Here is an 18,678-nt window from a genome sequence, read left to right as displayed (position 1 = left end):
AGCAAAGATATTGTTGAATTAAATTGTTATTTTTGTTTTGTTTTTGCACGCAAAAAGTATTCTCATCGCTTCATAAAATTAAGGTTGAACCACTGCAGTCACGTTGACTGTTTTAATGATGTCTTTAATACCTTTCTAGAACTTAAAAGTGTTGATTATATTGCTGTATATGAACGAGTCATATACCTCTCGGATTTCATCAAAAATATCTTAATTTGTGCTCCGACGGTCTTACGGGTTTGGAACGACGTTTGGTGAGTAATTAATGACAGAATTTTCATTTTGGGTGAACTAACCCTTTAACGGATAAGAATAGATGTTGCTGAAATGAATTAAAATCATTTGATTTTTCTCATCTTATTAGAGTCGCGCTTGATTCAGAGCGACGTGTTTAAACACAAACTCGTACATGACTGACTGACTGACGTGCAGTTAATTACTGTCTGTGGCTTGGCTGGTGAGTAAACCGTCTGAACACTGCAACAATAACGGTGATTGATCCTACCAGACACTCGCTGCTTTCTGCTACCGACCACACCGAGCAGACGCTGACTTCATCTGCTGTGGGAAAAGGACAAAGACGCCTCGTTAAATTAAATGATGGAGCTAATGAGTAAAATTTCCCATTTACAAAGTAGAACAGTAGCTGGCGTAGACAGACAGCAGCAACTGAACATCTGTACTGTGATGTGATTATTAGTGCATGTAGGAAAACCTCAGTAGCAAAAAATAAAAATGTATAAATAAATGCAGTGGTTACAAAGTTTACTGCCAAAGTAAAAGGGAGTCTTTTAGCATCTCTCATGAATTCAAAAATTGACGATTCTTATTTTTTAATGGAATATTGCAGTACTTATTATAAATGATTTATCCATGCATATCAACATTTATTAGGCTATATATATTTTTTAATTCATGTGCGTGCCCTCATTTCTACAGAGACCTTAACAACAACAGTGGCGGTTCCTCTCATGCTTGGCACACCTTTATCAGCTGCTGTGACTAGAAAGTGATTTTAATCTAATTGTTCACGGTCTAACTGGCTTGTGACACATACTTCTCCTGTGTTGGGGTTATTCCACCAGTGATATTGTATGTTAACTCTGCATTAGTCCCACTGTCTGCATCTGTGGCTATACCACATCCAAGACCTTGTCACCTGGCTGGTTCTCCTCAGCAAAGTCACATACAAAGTGGATGAGAAGACCGGGGAGTTGTCATTCATATCTGTCACTTGCTTCTTCAGGGAGTTTGTGCTTGACAGCGCAGGATTGCCAGAATCCACTGTCACAAGTCATAGTCATTGATCTGCTCATAGTCCAGTATTATAATTGTCTAGAGGAAGTACTTCGTTTCGCGGTCATTACTGTTTTCACTAACTAAACGCAGCTGGAATGGGACGTCCCCAGCGACCACGCAGGTCACAATCGCATTTTCACCCTCATCATGATCTGATACATCCACCAGAGCCACAGCTGTGCCCACAGTCATGCTCTCCGACATTTTAGCGATCTTAATGCTTCACGAGACCGATGCTCCGGATCCTGATCAGAGGTGCGTTGTCATTCTGATCTTTCACTACAATAGTCACAAGGGCTTTGGAGAATTTCGATTAGGGACTGTTGTCTTTAGCTTGAATGTAGAACTTGAGCATGCTGATTTCTTAATGATCCACAGAGCCTTTGACAAAAATGGTGCCTGTGTTGCGGTCAGTGCTTAGAAGAACTTGGACTACTGGTGACGCCTGATGGAGTTTGTAGGTCAGCCACAGCAGTTTCTGGCTTCAAGCATGCCTGCACTCTGATTTCTTCTTCTTCTTCTTCTTCTTCTTCTTCTTCTTGGCTTTTAAAAGAATAGTTCACCCAAAAATGAAAAATCTGTCCTCATATAGCTACTCATGCTCATGTCATCCCAAACCTGTATGAATTCCTTCTGTGAACTTAAAAGAACATATTTTGAAGTGTTTTCCCCCCCATACACTGACACTGAGACACTGTTTACACTTGGTATTAAGATCAAAATGGTAGTGATCAAAAGGATCACAAGTGGACAACACTAAATACAGGTGTAAACGGGGTCTAAAACGTTTTGAGCTTGTCCACTTTCAACCACTTCCAGAGGTAGTCGAAAACACATTTAACTTACGTAGTGTGGTCGAATGTGTTCAAACTTTGAACAGCCACAAAAGACCACCTACTCTCCGCATGCTGACCTAATGTGTAAACATTATGGGAAGTGCGCTAGGCAGATGGGTTTTAAACTTTGTCGGCTGAAGACCCAAGTTTGGTTTGAAGACGAAAAATGTACCAAACACAATGTTCTCTCACCATTCCTGATTTCTAACACACACTCAGTGGTTTGGTGTGGTCTTGCGGCTGTCAGAGCAGAAATGAAAGCTGATGCTTTCTGTATGTTTTTCCGTCGTCTCCGTGCGCACTCATATGTAAATATTGCGCAAGCTTATTTTATCCATTAGATCGAAAGATCTGGAAAAAACCATACATTTACCCGCCCATAGACCCTCCCTTTGAAGAAATCAGGACAGAAGTGGTTGAAAGTGGACAAAAGAGAGGGATTAAAATGTCTGCCTTGTGTTTTGGTTGATCCGATCAACCAAAACACATCTTAATACCAGGTGTAAACAGGGCCTGAAAGGGGTCTGATGCCTTCATGCAGGTTTGCAATGACATGTGTGTGAGTAAATAATGACAGAATTTTTGTTTTAATTATTTTTTTTATTGGGGTTGTACACCAAGGGTCTCACTGCAAATATAGCATGTTGAAATATAGTAGTCCACAGGTGTTACTGCATTTATTTGCCTCATCAAGATGTAAAAGATTGGATTGGATTAGAATGGTCCTCACATACTGATCATGTACTGAGCTCCTATTTGTTTAATACCATTACATCATTTAATCAGCAGGACAAGTGTGAGAACCGTGAGATCAGTGTGCTCTACCTCCCTATACAACAATAACAATAATTTTATAATTAATAAATTCTATAAAACAGTTAGTTCTGGCTCTGAATATTTGGCAATCTTTTTTTTTTTTTATCACAGGCCCCAAAACCGCTAAGTGACATAGGCCTACATTCGGGTGCAGTTTAACTTTAAGGTCACCAGGTGTCTCTGTTTCGTCTGTTGTACATTCAGAATAATAATATTGTAGATAGTTTTTCCTAATCCATAAAAGAATCCCACTGTCTGTTGTATAAGAGGGAGTGTAGGGGTCTGGGATTACACCATCTGAATTGAGTCTAGTAGGTTACGATATAATATCCATGTGAAACAAACCCAGAGCTATTGACTATGTGATCCAGATCCATCAATATTTTTGTTTTCATTGACAGTTGACATTTACAGTTGGTCTGTATATAGATTGTTTGCAGAATGAATCAATTAATTCTCACGAATGTATTGTAAAGATTCCATATTTCAAAACACATATACACATTCACTCTTACATAGCCCACTGGAACATTTTCCCTGGCATTTCCTATGATGAGTGATAGTTTTATTCAGTAAAATCTTCAAGTGATCAAACCATTTAAAATAAGACATATATTTGTGTCAAGTTATAGATTTGGTAAATATATTATGCTGAAACTGCATTTGCAAACACAGATGCTGAACCTCTGGAGAAATTAAAGAAATAGTTCACTCATGTAATTCATGATATTTTGGAACTATTTGTTCCATGGATCACAAAAGAATTAATTCTGAATGATCCAGTTCAACTCAATTCAGTGATCCAGTCAGAGTGGTTAACAGCTCACTGTTGGAGAAGATTATCAGTGAATAATAACTAGATTGTGGTCTATTTTTTTTTTTTACAGAAGATATAAAGTCATAGGTTTACGACAACAACAGAGTGATTAAATGATGACAGAATTTTTATATTTTGGTGGACTTTGTGTGTTTTTACTGTGTGTTCTGTAAATCTGCAGTTTAAGAGGGGTTTATTTGTGTAGAGGGTCTGTCTAAATCTAGACAAAATCTGATGCAGGACTGGCGCATCTGCCTTTTTTTTTTTATTCCGCAAGACACTCCTTGATCTTTGCTGAACTTTCAGAGGAAGCCTCTCCACCCACTTCCTATTGCTCAGTGCTATAACTGTTGGTTTCCGTGGTACCAGGATTGCCGTTGTTTCCGTCTTGACTCAGTGAAATGAGGGGAATCTGTTATGAGAATTTAAAGTGTGTGAATAAGGCCCACCCACTCACCCCATATGGCCCAATCAGAAATAATCTTCCAGTGTAACTATGTTAGCATAAATTAGCATCCATTAGCATACCCAGAATGATTAGTCATGTAGGCGACATGCCGTGCGCGACTTAAAATACTTCTCAGAAAAACGATTACTTGATTCTCCTCAAAGCAAAATGATTCCCACATACTCATTAGCGCCTTCAGTAGCCTCATTACTCTGTGTAAGCGCTTCCCTGAAAGCCCAAATCGTGCCATTTTTCACACAGAGAATTAACCTTGCCTTCGCACCCTGCTCCAGATGATTTTGTTTTTCTCTGTAATTTTCGAAAATGACCGTAAACACTAGACAGTGAAAGTGTCATTACTGGAGGGAGATGAGATTAGCAGTGTAATGCTTAGCGCTGGCAGAAGGACCGAAGTGGGGAAAAACCAAAGAGCTAATCCAGCACTAATGATATTAATAACTGTCCAATCGCATTCATCGCCAGTGGCCACTTCATATTTCTGAGCGACATCATCACCATTCTTGTCCCCTCTATTGCAGGCTAAATGCGGCGAGCATGTGAGCTGTCAGTCATACAGCCGGTCTATATACGGCAAAGTGTGTTTCATTAGTCAGTGTGTATCGAGGCAAAAAATGACTGAAATGTTTCGCTTGCCAACTGCTGAGAATTTTTGTCACCCTCTGATTTGCCTCCTTTTCCACTTTTAACCCTCTAGGCATCTCATCTCCCACTCTCTCTTCACCCTCCCCTCTCTCTTTATGCGTAATCCTTTTTTTAAGGCTGCATCCATACAGCTCTCAACAGATGAATGTTATATATAGACTTCCTAGTGCTATCAAACCTCATAGTGAGCACTTATTTACATAGCCTTCAGAAAACAGATAACCTCAAATATAATTTAAGACCACTTTAATGACAATATGTGTTCAAGCAATCAAACATTTGAACATTAATTCATTCTTTTTTTATTTTTTGCTAATATATATATTTTTTTCTTGTAATTCTTTGCTCTTAGAAAAAAATAAATAAATAGGGAAAAGTACTGCCCACCACTCAGTTTGTATCATGTAGGAAATAAAATACAGCAGTGCAGTATATGAAGCTTAAGCATTAGCACATTATGCAAGCATAAATATGCTCCTCAGACTAATACCAAAACCATTAATGGTCCAAAATCAGTCCTCTGAGAAATATGTTAATGTAATTTCCAATAATGTTCTTTTACTGTTATAACCGAAAAGTGTTATACAATAATATATAAACATTAATATGCATAAACATATTTTTGGAACCAATTTTTAATTGGAAATCTCAGTCTGTTCCGTTTTGTGTGTGTGTGTGTGTGTGTGTGTGTGTGTGTGTGTGTATTAAATCAAAAAACATAGGAGAACATTGATCAATATGAAATAAAAAAGGATATACACAAAAAGATCAACACTCCTGAACACCCTCCATTTCCTGTTACTTCTATAGTTCAGTTACATAAAGGAAATTAAAGTGAAAAAGTGATGAGCAATATCCTCAAAATGTATTTTTTTAAACTGTGAGCTTTTTTTATACAGTCTGATACAAGAGATTTCAACTGAGCACAGTGACCAATATACTGACACATTTCCTATTCAAACCTTGGATGAGTTTAATAAAAATTGGAAATTTTCTGTTCTGGAGCCAGTTTCATCCATTGGGATTTTAATTGACAAAAATGTTCCTGGACTCTATTAGAGCTATTAGATGAGACCGTAATGTTAAAGCAGGGCTCGACAATAAGAGCTTTAACAACGCTCAGGACAGTTGTCGGACATGTCACTGGCCCGATTGGGTCAGTGCTGCATCGACCTGAAAGTTTGTCATTTGCACATGTTTTTAAGCCTTGTAAAATTTAAATATTCAAGCCAAAGAAGAAGCGAAAGAAAACTCAATTCGGTACTCACACGCTGTGTGAAGTTTTGTGTGTTCACACATCTGAAGCGTGCGCCTAGAAAGCTGCGCCTGAGACAGCGTGTGAATACTGAATTGAGTTCTCTTTCTCGTCTTCTTGTGCATAAACGGACAAATTCACGCAGAATTATGTCAAAATGCCCATGTTGGCGAGTGTCCTAGTAAACATAGTTGGTTATGTTTTAAGTAAATGTAAACGGTTGAGAAATAAAACACATGTATAACATTTTATTCGATCATTAAAGTGACAGTATCGTAATATACCTGCTGCTGCCTGTATTTTTAATCAAACAACAAAAGACAAAAAATCTCACTGCTCTTGATTGAATAACTTTTGTAACTTTAATAAGGATTGTTTTATATTTAATTCTTACAGTGAAGAACATGCAGTGTTGTTTTACATTTGATTATTTAATTTCTGTACCTGAAAACTACTGTTAGACCTACCTGAAAAACCTAAAAAGCCCTGTTTATTTCATTTGTATGTTTGTTCTATTATATTTATTTGTGCTATTGCTCAAAATTTGATTATTTGTTCTTATTTTATTACTGTCTGTTTACTTAATATTTGAAATTTATATTAGTTTTTGCTGTGGTATCGAAATTGGAATTGAGAATGATGAAATTTCACTGGTTTCTGAATCATAACCTTATTTATTAAGGTTGCATGGGTCAAACAATGAAAACAACTATTGTAAAAGATCCGTAGAGGTCAGCCCTGCAAAATTTTTAATAATTCTCCTGAAATGCAGTTTCCGTTTGGAAGTTGCTTTGGTTTTATTTGAGTCCTTCAGTTTGGGTCACTGGGTTTGGTTGCATGGATATCGGATGTCTTGACCTAATTGAATAATTAGACAAACCAAGGGACATGGATTATTTGTAACTAAGGCCAGACCTTGTCCTTAAGCCACCTAGGGCACACTACACACAAGAATGTGCTATTAAACAAACTCCATTATTTAATCTTCGGACTGTAAGAGGTACGAAATATGACAAATATTTTGCAGATTAGTTATCCTCTTTGTGAGGTGATTGTATGTGTGAATCATGCTGCGCTAATGTACACATATATGTTTACATGTATGAGTCGAGCAGATGAGTTGAGTCGGTGCTGCCATCAGGGTGATGGAGAGCGGGCGGGATAAGAACTGAGTTCCACCTGAGCTCTTAAGACTTTTCAAACTAATTGCATTACACTGTCCTTTGACTGGTTGATAACAGATCCCCGTCCATTAACGTCACCCCTCCCACAGAACAACTGCGAAACCTGATTAGACTTTCACTCAATCATGATGCCTGTTTCATAACTATAGAGAAAAAAAATGCCATGCAGTATGATCAAATTTTGCAAGCACACATACACATCCTTCCTCTTTATTAACTTACATTGTTTTCCAGTATCTATACTGTCAAATTCTATACACTACCATTCAAAAGTTTGGGATCATTTTTTAAAATAAGTATCTTGCTGATGCTTATCAAGGATTCATTTATTTGATCAAAAATACTGTAAAGTTCATGTTTAATGATAAATTATTAGCTATTTGAACTGAACTGAATTTATATGGTCTAAATATGACCTCACTGATATGAATCACCTTACAGAATTGAAACATACATGCGATTCCAAATCTTTTTTACTTTGCACTTTATAAAGAAGGCTGATGACCCATTGTTTTCATAAGTTACTTGCTGCAAATTTCAAGTTTAAAGTTCAACTTTGTGAAGACTGCCAAAAGCATTTTTCATACTCCTATTTGCGTCACAGTATGCATGACTGCAAACCAAGTATGTACATGTCAAATGTTACTTTCAGGAGCATTTAAATCCATGATATACCCACACACAGAGCATGTGAGCACATACACAACCTCAAAATTTAGGTTGGCATAAGCAGTGGATTTTTTTTATGGCATTTCCAATTGAGCACTGCATGTTTAAATCCCTACAAGGTGTATTAAATATTCTCCAGTCATGTTATCTGATTGACATATTTGATTTATGGCCGGAAACTCACAGTCGTCTCAAGGAATCCTCTCAAGATCAAGACAGACTAAACTGACTAAACTTCAGCTTAAGAACAGAAGACAGTTCATCCTGTGCTTAAAACCACTAATAAAGCCAGAGATCTGTATCTGCTTATTGATCAATATGTCCCCTTAATAGCATTACAGTGCCATTACAGGTTTGCAGTATATGTTTGATAGGCCAGACAACCTTTAATTTGGCAGAGACAAATGTGACCTCAAATTATGTGATACTGATCTACAAGTCAACATTCTTGAAAGCAAAAACCACCTCAGGACAAACAGAATTACAGTACACAAGTAAGAAAATTATCTTATTTGTGGCCTAGCTGTTATCGTGCTTGTTGAGCCGTGGTGCCCATGTGAATGCCATGTTTCTTGAAATAATTTATTGCATTCCCTTGAAGTCTCTATGGATAAAATTGACCAGCAATAATTAATATGTTTAAAAGTTTGGGGTCAGTAAAAAAAAAAAAAAAAAATGGCAATTAATATTTTTATTCAGGAAGGACACATTAAATTGATCAAAAGTGGCAAAGTCACATTAGAATGTTACAAAAGATTTCTATTACAAATAAATCCTGTTTTTTAAACTTGGAAAAAAAATTCCTGGAAAAAAAAATGTCTGAAAAAAGTCTGAAAATGAAAAAACAAGCAACTGTTTTCAACAAGTTTTTCACGTGACACTGAAGACTGGAGTAATGGTTGCTGAAAATTCATCTTTGGCATCATTTTAAACTATATTAAATATAGAAATGTTATTTTGTAAATTGTTAAACAGTTAAATTTTAATAATATTTCACAATATTGTTTTAACTGTATTTTTAATCAAAGTAATACAGCCTTGGTGAGCATTAGAGACTTGTTTCAAAGACATTACGGTAGTGTGTGTTTCAGAATTACATATATAAACTGATGGCTGCTCAGTTTGTGTTATGATTCCAGTAAAGCACAATAAAATGTACTTTAATATAACCATTTTCAATGGAATACAGTTGTCACTGAATCTGAATTCTCAACATGACTTCCATATATGTGGACTAAAAGAATGTAGTGCAGCTCTTTTCTTGTTATTTACCAAAGATCATTTCTAGTCATCATGGCCACTCATACTTTGGCTGACAAAAGCATCTAAAACAATAGTTTGCTAGGTGTGTTTCTTCTTTTTTAAAAGTAGTGCCATCAACATGTATTGCAACTCTTCTAGCGGGAAAACAATAGCATGCGTCAGCGTCTTGGAATCCTGCCGAAGCTGCATCTACTGATTCAGAGTCTCGGTTCTGCTGTCAACATGGGATTTATGACACGTTTTAAAAGTTTTCAACAAGTAGGCCTAAAAAAAAACCAGTCAATATCAGTTGCTTCAAGACACAGGAACAGATTTCTGGTTCTATCAGCGCAGAAACATGTCCTCTGATTAGTGTTCGGGATGGTGAACATATTTCTTTTCCTCCCTGACAGATTTTCAACAGGTTTCTCTTCACTTTAAATGACGCATTGTGGCCATCTGGAAATAATTACACAGTCTATTATTCAGATCTGTGAGATTGCTGTGGATTGCAACAAAAGACCACAATAAATATCCAACTGCGCCCTCTCTTCTCCTGATTTTCCCTTTCTTCAGAAGGACGCACGTTCAAAATTGCGCTTTTTCCTTGAACTGAAAAAGAACATTGCACAAAAAAAATGAATGACTGTTTGATCTACCCAGCTTTTGTAAGGAACAGTGATTTTTGATTGCTGAGGTTTACAACGGGCTAAGGTTATTTTCGATCACAATATTTCTTTGGGTCAGTTCGGGACGAATGTGATGCCCTGACTTTGCTGAAAATAAAAGATCATTCCATTGCACAATCATTAAAGCCCCATAACAAAAACAACTTAGTGAGGTGCAGATTTAAAGCTGGCACATCTCATGTGTCTTTTTCTAGCAGATGTATGTGAGAGTGTGTGTATTTATACACTTTCAGTCAATCACTATTCTCTGCTAATTCATTTAGTAGTGCGTTCTGATTCGCCCAGTAATCTCCTGAAGGTCAGTAAATCAGCTCAAAGTAGTGGTCAGTCTGTCCTTATGTGACACTGAATGACCAATGCCTTGACTCAAGTTGATCATGAGTGATGCAGATGCAGGTTTGCATGATTGGGGCTAAATGAGGTCTTGATGAGCTGCCACAAACCGAAATGACCTTCTGGAGGGTTTTGCGGAGAGATTTTAAGATTTGGGCATTTTGTGGACAGAATGTCAATCCCATGGCCTTCATTGCTGCTATACTTCAATGCATCGCAGGCTTGCCCCCGATGACCCTTAGATGCGTCTTTGGAATTAAGGACTGATTGAACCTGTTCCTTCACGTTAGTAAACACGACCTTCAGTGCTCAAATCCAGCCTAGTGGGCGTGAATTAAGAGTCTGTTTACTCTCTATCTGAAGCAGTGAGTCATGTAAGGACAACCCAAGAACAACAAATGCGCTGTCTCACACCTACCAACACATTCAAGATTAGAATAACAATTAAATTACCAAACATGGCTTCTGTGAAATAAGACAAGAAAAGCAGAGATTAATGTTGATTATTTGTGTTTTCTTCTATTAATAACCCTAGATTTTAACAGTAAGAACAAATATACACTATACACAGGGCTTGAGATTAACTTTTTTTGCTCACCAGCAACTGTGGCTAGTGGTTTTTGCAAAGTTACTAGCCTCTCAGCATTTTCACTGGCCACAATTTTGACATTGATACCATGGGGAAAAACAGCTATATAGATATTTTTAATAAAATTTCTCATAATTTGGCAGCAGGTATATTAGGTTGCTGTCACTTTTAGATCTGACGCACAGATCCATTACACATGAGTTTTACTTCTCAACTGTTTATATTCACTTAATACATAACTGACTGTGTTTACATGAATACTCGCCAAGACCAGCATTTTGACATTATATTGTGCATATTTGACTGTTTAAACGCAATAAGCAGCAAAAAAGAACTCAATTTAGTAGAGAGGCGGTTTTATGTGCGCGCACTTTGGGTGTGAGCACAAAATCTGTGGGAATGAGTAAAATTAAGCGCAGTACGCACAATCCCATGCTGAAGTTCAAGCCCTGTAACACCAACAATATTCATCTGGAGCAAATGAAACAAGTGAGTGAGGGGAGGTGGGTTTGTGTGCCAACTTGCTGTCGGAGAGATGAGAGCAAGAAAGTGCTGCTGGTATCTTATATGTATCTATTCTGCAGAAAATGCGTATTGGAAGCGTTTCAGATATTTCAGTATTGATATGTATTGAAAAAAAATGATATTTTTGCACATAGTTTATTGTTTCAAATGCCTTTTAAAAAGACTACAGTTGAAAAAAGTATATAGACTGTTATATATAAAATTCAACCCGCCAAAGTGGCTAGTAGGAGTGACTGCATTACACGGCACTGCTGAAATCCACGGGAATTAATGTCAAGCCCTGACTATACAGTTCAAAAATTAATGTTATAACCTTGTCCCAGTTTTCAATTTTAAAATATGATTTGTTTAAAATTATGCTGATCAAAAATGTGAGTTAAAGCCACAATATGTGATTTTTCGTCGCTAGAGGTCACCTATTCAAAACAAAGGCATAGCTTGATGAAGCCGAGATTGAGCGCGGAATCATGGGAGATGTCGTCGTCACCTCATAGCCAGGGGAAAAGAATTATTAACATTACTCTAGTATGAAGCAGAGCAGGGCCGAGTGATGTGAGAGCTGAACAAGGCCGCTGGGGCGATTGCTAATGAGAGACAAACGCAACACATGGCTGGAGAGCAGCGGAACTTTTATTATGCCACTTTTATAGTCGCCTCTTCCGCTTCTTCCGGTCATGCGTTTGTGGGGAAATGCAGCACTGTTTTATCATATTAGATACATTTGAGTGTTTTGAAAATGATGTTATAATGTTAATCTGTGCGTTTGCTCGGTGGCTGCTATGAGACACTTGTTGCACACTGCAGTAAGCTAGATCGATATTAGAATGTAATATTAATATAAAATTGCTTATTTATCTGGATTTAAACATTTTTGGAAACATCTGGGATAATGTAAGTACACATGTCAACAAAATATATAACACTGTTCTAGTGGTTTTTGGATATTTTAATCCAAAAATCTTACATATTGTGCCTTTAAATAATCATAAACCATTTTTACTTATTGTGTGGGTACAAAATCATTTGTATACATTTTACACAAATTATGACCCACAGTTGTCATTTCCATCACAATTTTGCCACCAATAAAGTTGGAAAGTATTCAAAAGTTGATTACTAGTTTACCAAGGAGACAACAGTGTTAAGTTGAGACCTTGTGAGGCATGTGATGTGTAAAGAAAAGGAAAAATCTAATAAATGTGAGCAGAATATTTATTGTGTGTATTTCCAATTATGCTGTAGTTTATTATGCAAAAAGTTTGAAAATGTAATTGTGTGTATTTAGGATACATAAAATGTTATAGCAAGACAAAGGAGTTGGCCATTTTATTCCAAAAATATAATTTCCATCACCGCCATTTCGGTCATTTGAGATGTGGTGGAAATGACACTGTGGTGAAATGTGCTGAAAAAATTACATGCATCTTTGATGCATGTGTAGACATAATAATGGACAAATTAAATAAACTAGTGAGAGTGAAAAGTGTGTTTATAAGTTTATTTTCTAGTCCACAGGGCCAGAAGTTCCCATAGTTGAAGAAACACCTAATTATCTTCAGTCTGAAACAGTTCTCATACCACCACGAATCGGGAAAGCTGACATTAAATTTGCCAATTAGTGATTTACTATTATAAAAATGCATGTATCAGAGGACTCAGAATGGGGTCTCACAAAGCCCCTCTGCCCTTTAAAGACTGATGAAACTGGAGGTAATGAAAAGCAAAAACACACACAGTTGCAGTCTCTCTCTCTCTCTCTCTCACACACTCACACACGCACACACACCACACGCACACACACACACACACACAGAGACAATGTTCCAAACCCAGACCTTAAATGTTGCCGCAATTTACCACCAGACAGATTTTAAACCTTTCAGAATTTAATTTGAACATTTCTTAAAAGAGTTACATGGTCAAAGATTTTGAAGAGTTCAATCCTCTGCACTTCACTGTGACCCAACCAGCCGAACCGACTAACAAACACAGCACTTATATAACCTTGCTTTAAAAGAACATACTCAATCCATTCAGAGAGGAGACAGAGCACATTACAGAGATGGACAGTTCAGCAGAAAAACAGAGGTGGGAGGGAGTTAAGGTCAAGGTTCAGATCACAGGATTCTCAGTATTTTGTATGTTTTTTTTTTTTTCTTAGTTGCTTTTCGCATTACATTTTGTGTATGACACAAATATTAAAATGACAGATCAGGGTCACATACAAAATAAAAGAAAGCAGATAGCAGCTTATATATACTCAGTCACTGGGACATACATCATAATCTCAACCATCAGACCCCCCTCATACAGCATATTCAAAGTAGGGCAAAGTTATTTCCTTTTTAATCAGTTTCATATCATTCACATTTTCTCAAAAGGACAGACACACTTGTTCACTCTGACAGCTGTTTTTCCTCCCAACCGGCCCCCTTTCATTCATCCATACATCTCTGTGTTTCTGCCCTTGAGTTCTCACAGTCACAGTGGCTGATTGTCTGATTGTTAAACACACAAACACACACACACACACACACACACACACACTCCTTTGCAATGTCAGTGATGTCAGATCGCAAAAGGTTCACAAACATCACACCACCCTTCAAAAGACTCTGGAAAACAGAGAAACTACTGTGGAGGGAGAGATGTGCAACTTGAAAAGTTTTATTTGCTTTTAACAAGAGTTCTGAGAAGTGAAAACACACTTGACCTCTCGTAAGGAGATAAAATTATTTAGCAACATTGACTCAGGTTCGAGAATAAAATATTGTCTACCTACTATAAATCCGTGAAGCTTCGCAATCAACATCAGTTATGAGTCACTAGTGGAATTTGACAAAACAGCCCACAAACCATGAAGGCTTACTGTATGTGTTTACCTTTTTTTATGCACGTACGTGAGAGCGTGATGGGAAATGTGAGAGATGGAATCCTGTATTGCTCATAAAAACAATTCAAACACATAGACGATTAGAGGATTGTGACTGTTGAATGGCCCATAAACAAAAGACGTGTAGAAATCAATAAACTTGTTGCTTAAGCAGAGACTAAGATATGACGCTCCCCGTGCTCAAAATATTGTCACGTTGCTAACATTGCCTTGTATGCAAGGCTTTCCCCTTTGACAGCATTTTAGTTGCTACGCTCTATTTATGGAGGGTATTCCAGCGTTTAGTCACTCTAGGTAAACAGAGGTTGTGACAACCTTTATACATTTATAGAGAGAAATTACGTGACTTGCTTGTATTGTTGAGTGTTACAGGTGATGTCATTACTCTAGCTGACATTCTTCCTCAGTGTTTTCCTAAGATGCCTTTTGAGAGGTTATTTACAGTATGCAAACTTGATAAGATGTAGTCATTACTGAGGTCTTGGAAGGACGTTTTTGATTATTTTTCATACAAAAAACAAAACAAAAAAAAACATTGTGTTATGTCTTGATTAACTTGTTTAATAATTTTATCATCATTTCAATATTTTATTATGTAATTAAACATTCTTTATGTAGAATAGATATATGTAATGTAATGATCAAATTCAATTATGATGAAAATGTTCAAAAAAATTGCATTTCAGTTTTAGTTAACATACTTGAATAAGAATGTTCATTAAATAATAATGGGTCTCATTCACTAATAGTTGCGTAGATTATTTCGTATTTGTACTTCCCATGAAAAATAATAATTTACAATACGTTCGTACGCACATGCATTTGTTCTTAACATCATTCTGATGTTTGTGAATTTGGAGTATTCTAAATGAGCGGCCATGTGCACGATCAGTAATTTGCATAAAACACGCCCAAACCATGTTAAGTCAAGTCAAGTCAAGTCACCTTTATTTATATAGCGCTTTTTACAATGTAGATTGTGTCAAAGCAGCTTTACATTGATAACTGGTACATTGTTTGGCTGCACAGCAGCTCTTAAAGAATAGTGTCAATGCAGGCAGATCAAAGCACTGTTGAATATCAAATGTCAAGTCAAGTGTCTCCAACTAAGCAAGCCAGAGGCGACAGTGGCAAGGAACCCAAACTCCATCAGGTGACATCAGGTGGCAGACAAGTGGCAAATTGGTGTTAAAATGGAGAAAAAAACCTTGGGAGAAACCAGGCTTAGTCGGGGTGCCAGTTCTCCTCTGGCCAACAGTGCTTTGTTACAATTCAGGTTGCTATCATAAGTCCAATAGGATCGCAACATTAAAAGTATTTATTTCAGTTCCATCCAATTGAGGATCGTATTGAGGATCACGCCGGTATGGACGGTTGTTGAGGAACTGTGTCGTGGCTGTCGTGTCGATGAGGCCCTCACAGTGGATGATCTAGTTGACTCAATCTCTGCTGATACGTCAGGGCTGCGTTGTGGTCGTGTCAAGGTGGAGGTCCTTGGTGTCACCTGGATACGGCCCGGATCCGGTTGACTACGGTGAACCTCGGGATAAACAGAAAGACTAATATTAGCGTAGATGCCATGTCCATATAAGGGCTTTCCGCACACACACTTTCCTTCTAGTCTTTCGTCAAACTTGCCGCTGTTTGCAGACGTGCTGTTGCCCGATCCTTGAGCAATGGCAATCATTTTATTATATAATTTTTTATATGGATTATATAATACAATTAATGCAACATACTTCAATATAATTATAGTCGTGTTAGGATGAAATATAACGTAACACGATTATAAGGCGTATACAGAGTAAGTGCTGTTTGCGTACGTTTTTTCTTAAATTCAGAATAAATTTTATTACGAAATTTTTCGATGAATCTTGATTTGTTCATAAAATCGTTCGCATAATTTGTGCGTACGCATGCTTAGTGAATGAGACCCACTGCTTTTCTCTTTTCTCATTCTTAGTGGGGTTATTTTTTCTTATTTTTTTGTAAGTGTCTTTAGCCCTTGTCATCTCTCTGTCCGTCCTCTCAGTTTTTCCACTGCTTGTTTTGAACTGATACTCAATGACATATGCTGAAGTTAATATATTTTCTGTCTGGTTTTAATTTGAGAGTCACATTGTTTTATATCACACAAGACCACGACCAAAACCCACAATACAAATTCAGTGACATCACCGGCCATGTAAACACACACACAAACAGAGACATGTGCAAAACCAAACACTGTATTTATACTATAAACATACATTTGCACAGAATCCTTTTTATAGAGGACAACTAACTTTGTGTATATGCTGCCTTTTTGAATTTGTATAATGAATTGCCATGAATGAGATGCTGTGAAGCAGTTCAACTGTCCCATCACCCACCTCCTCGTGTATATCATTTCAGACTTTCACTCTAATTCTTCAACAAAATATATTCATAACCCTCTGAAGTCCCACCGGCTGGCAAATCTTTCACAGAAGTCATTTCCTTGCATGCAGTGAAGTAACTTACAATCCCACATGCAGCTATTTGCATACATTTCCAGAAACTAATTTGTCTTCGAATGTCACGCTGAATCAAATAAGAATCATTTCTCTTGAAATCATCAATCTTACCCAAATGCTGCTGCTAAACAAAAGTTATGTGTGATAAATGAGAACATTGTGAACATTAACAGTCACACAAGCGCTAATGACTTTTATCCTGTGGTAAAATTTATGCTAGCAAACTGTTTACCAAAAAAAAAAAAAGAACAATAAACAGTAGCCCGCTGAGGAAAAAAGGAACTATGCAAGAATGAGCATGGATTTATGGGATATCGTAACACCCATCCTGGAGTTTGTAGTTTCGAAGTGTAACACTCTGTGCTCTTGTATAATTTTAACCGAATCATTAAAGGGCAACATGGTAAAAATTCACTGAAACGACTTAACATTAATGCCTGAAGTGCTCTTGGCCCATCCCTGGATTAATAAATGAAAAACTGAATACATCAGGGGCACCAACAGGGCAGGAATGTCATTCCAGGTCTTTGAACAGGGCGCCCTACGGTTTCAGATTAAAAGGGGGACCCGAAGCATGAAGGTTTGGCTTATCGTCCTCACGGCCACATCATCTAACATGTGTAAGAAACTATGTTTGATACGTGATCTCAATTCAAGTTCGAGGGCAACTCAATCTGCTGCAACATGACCGTTTATGGTTACGTTTTAGCTCTTGGCTCTCTGCAGGTGCTCTCAAGTGTTTTACAGTGGGGTAAAAGTCCTTCCTGTGTAAATACTGAAGTGCACCTCAGGCCATAAACACATGGAATACATCATTCGATTGAGATAAGGACTCACACTGGAATTTTCTTCTCAGTCAACCACCCTTATCACAGTTGAGAGCGTGCTCACAAACACACACGTTGGGTTCACCTATAGATGCACGTAGGCATTTGGATTTGCACAGGACATTGATCATGCCCTTTGAATTTTCTTTCCTTGATTGCGTGAATCAGGAATTGGTCAGTATAGACATGCAGTGGTGCCCACACATACATGAATGAATACTTCTACATATTTGGATTTGTGCCCCTATTGACTTGTATAAAAGGGGGGTTGGTTTTCCATAATGTGACCCAGCTGTTCTAGATTTGTCGCAGCAAACCAGACTGCCAGGAGCCGGTAACGAGCTGGACTTAATTAATATCCAACACCCCCGTGGCCTGAACCTCGACCTGCTTGTTCTCTCTTTCATTCTCTCTCCTGCTGAGCATTCTCCACATGCAGTGAAATAATGAATGCAAAAATGAGAGCAATAGAGCTTTTAATGTGAATCTTTAAATGAGGAACTCTGCGCACAAATGATCTTTGGAAACCCTGCTGCAAATCATCTTCGCAAAATCCTGCTGCTAAACACAGTGGAAGCCAAAAGTCTACAAGGAGAATTGGGGATTAAACATTCAAAATATAAACTAAACTTGGAAATATACTGAAAGTTTTAAAATAATTAAACAAAAAATGACAAAATGAGAAGGGAAAGTACTTCAAGTACTTTTAGGGAATAAATATTTGGGGAAAAAATGGGATTAATTTAATACAAAATTTTAAACATTCTCTCAGAAGATGTTTACACAGACTAAACGAGAACTTACTAACTCAAGAAAATTTTGGCGACATATTTCATTCATGTATTTTTATGAAATACTACTGACTATTGTGTGATGTGTACTTTTAACTACACATGTATCAGTAAATTCACTGATTTAAATCTCCCAGTTAGTTGTAAGCTACATTAGCTGCACTGTATGTTTTTGATTTACTAAAAACAACCGGCTCAAAAGAAGCATTTGTTCTGTAATCAGACTACATTGGTTGTGCTGTGTGTTTTGCGCTGTAGATTTAAAGGAAGGTCAGATAGATTTTCTTTGTTGAGCAAAAATTGAGCA

Source organism: Ctenopharyngodon idella, chromosome 16 (assembly GCF_019924925.1).
Source record: "Ctenopharyngodon idella isolate HZGC_01 chromosome 16, HZGC01, whole genome shotgun sequence".
Lineage (NCBI taxonomy): Eukaryota > Metazoa > Chordata > Actinopteri > Cypriniformes > Xenocyprididae > Ctenopharyngodon > Ctenopharyngodon idella.
The sequence above is the reverse complement of the archived record's forward strand: the minus strand, read 5'-3'. Positions refer to the sequence as shown.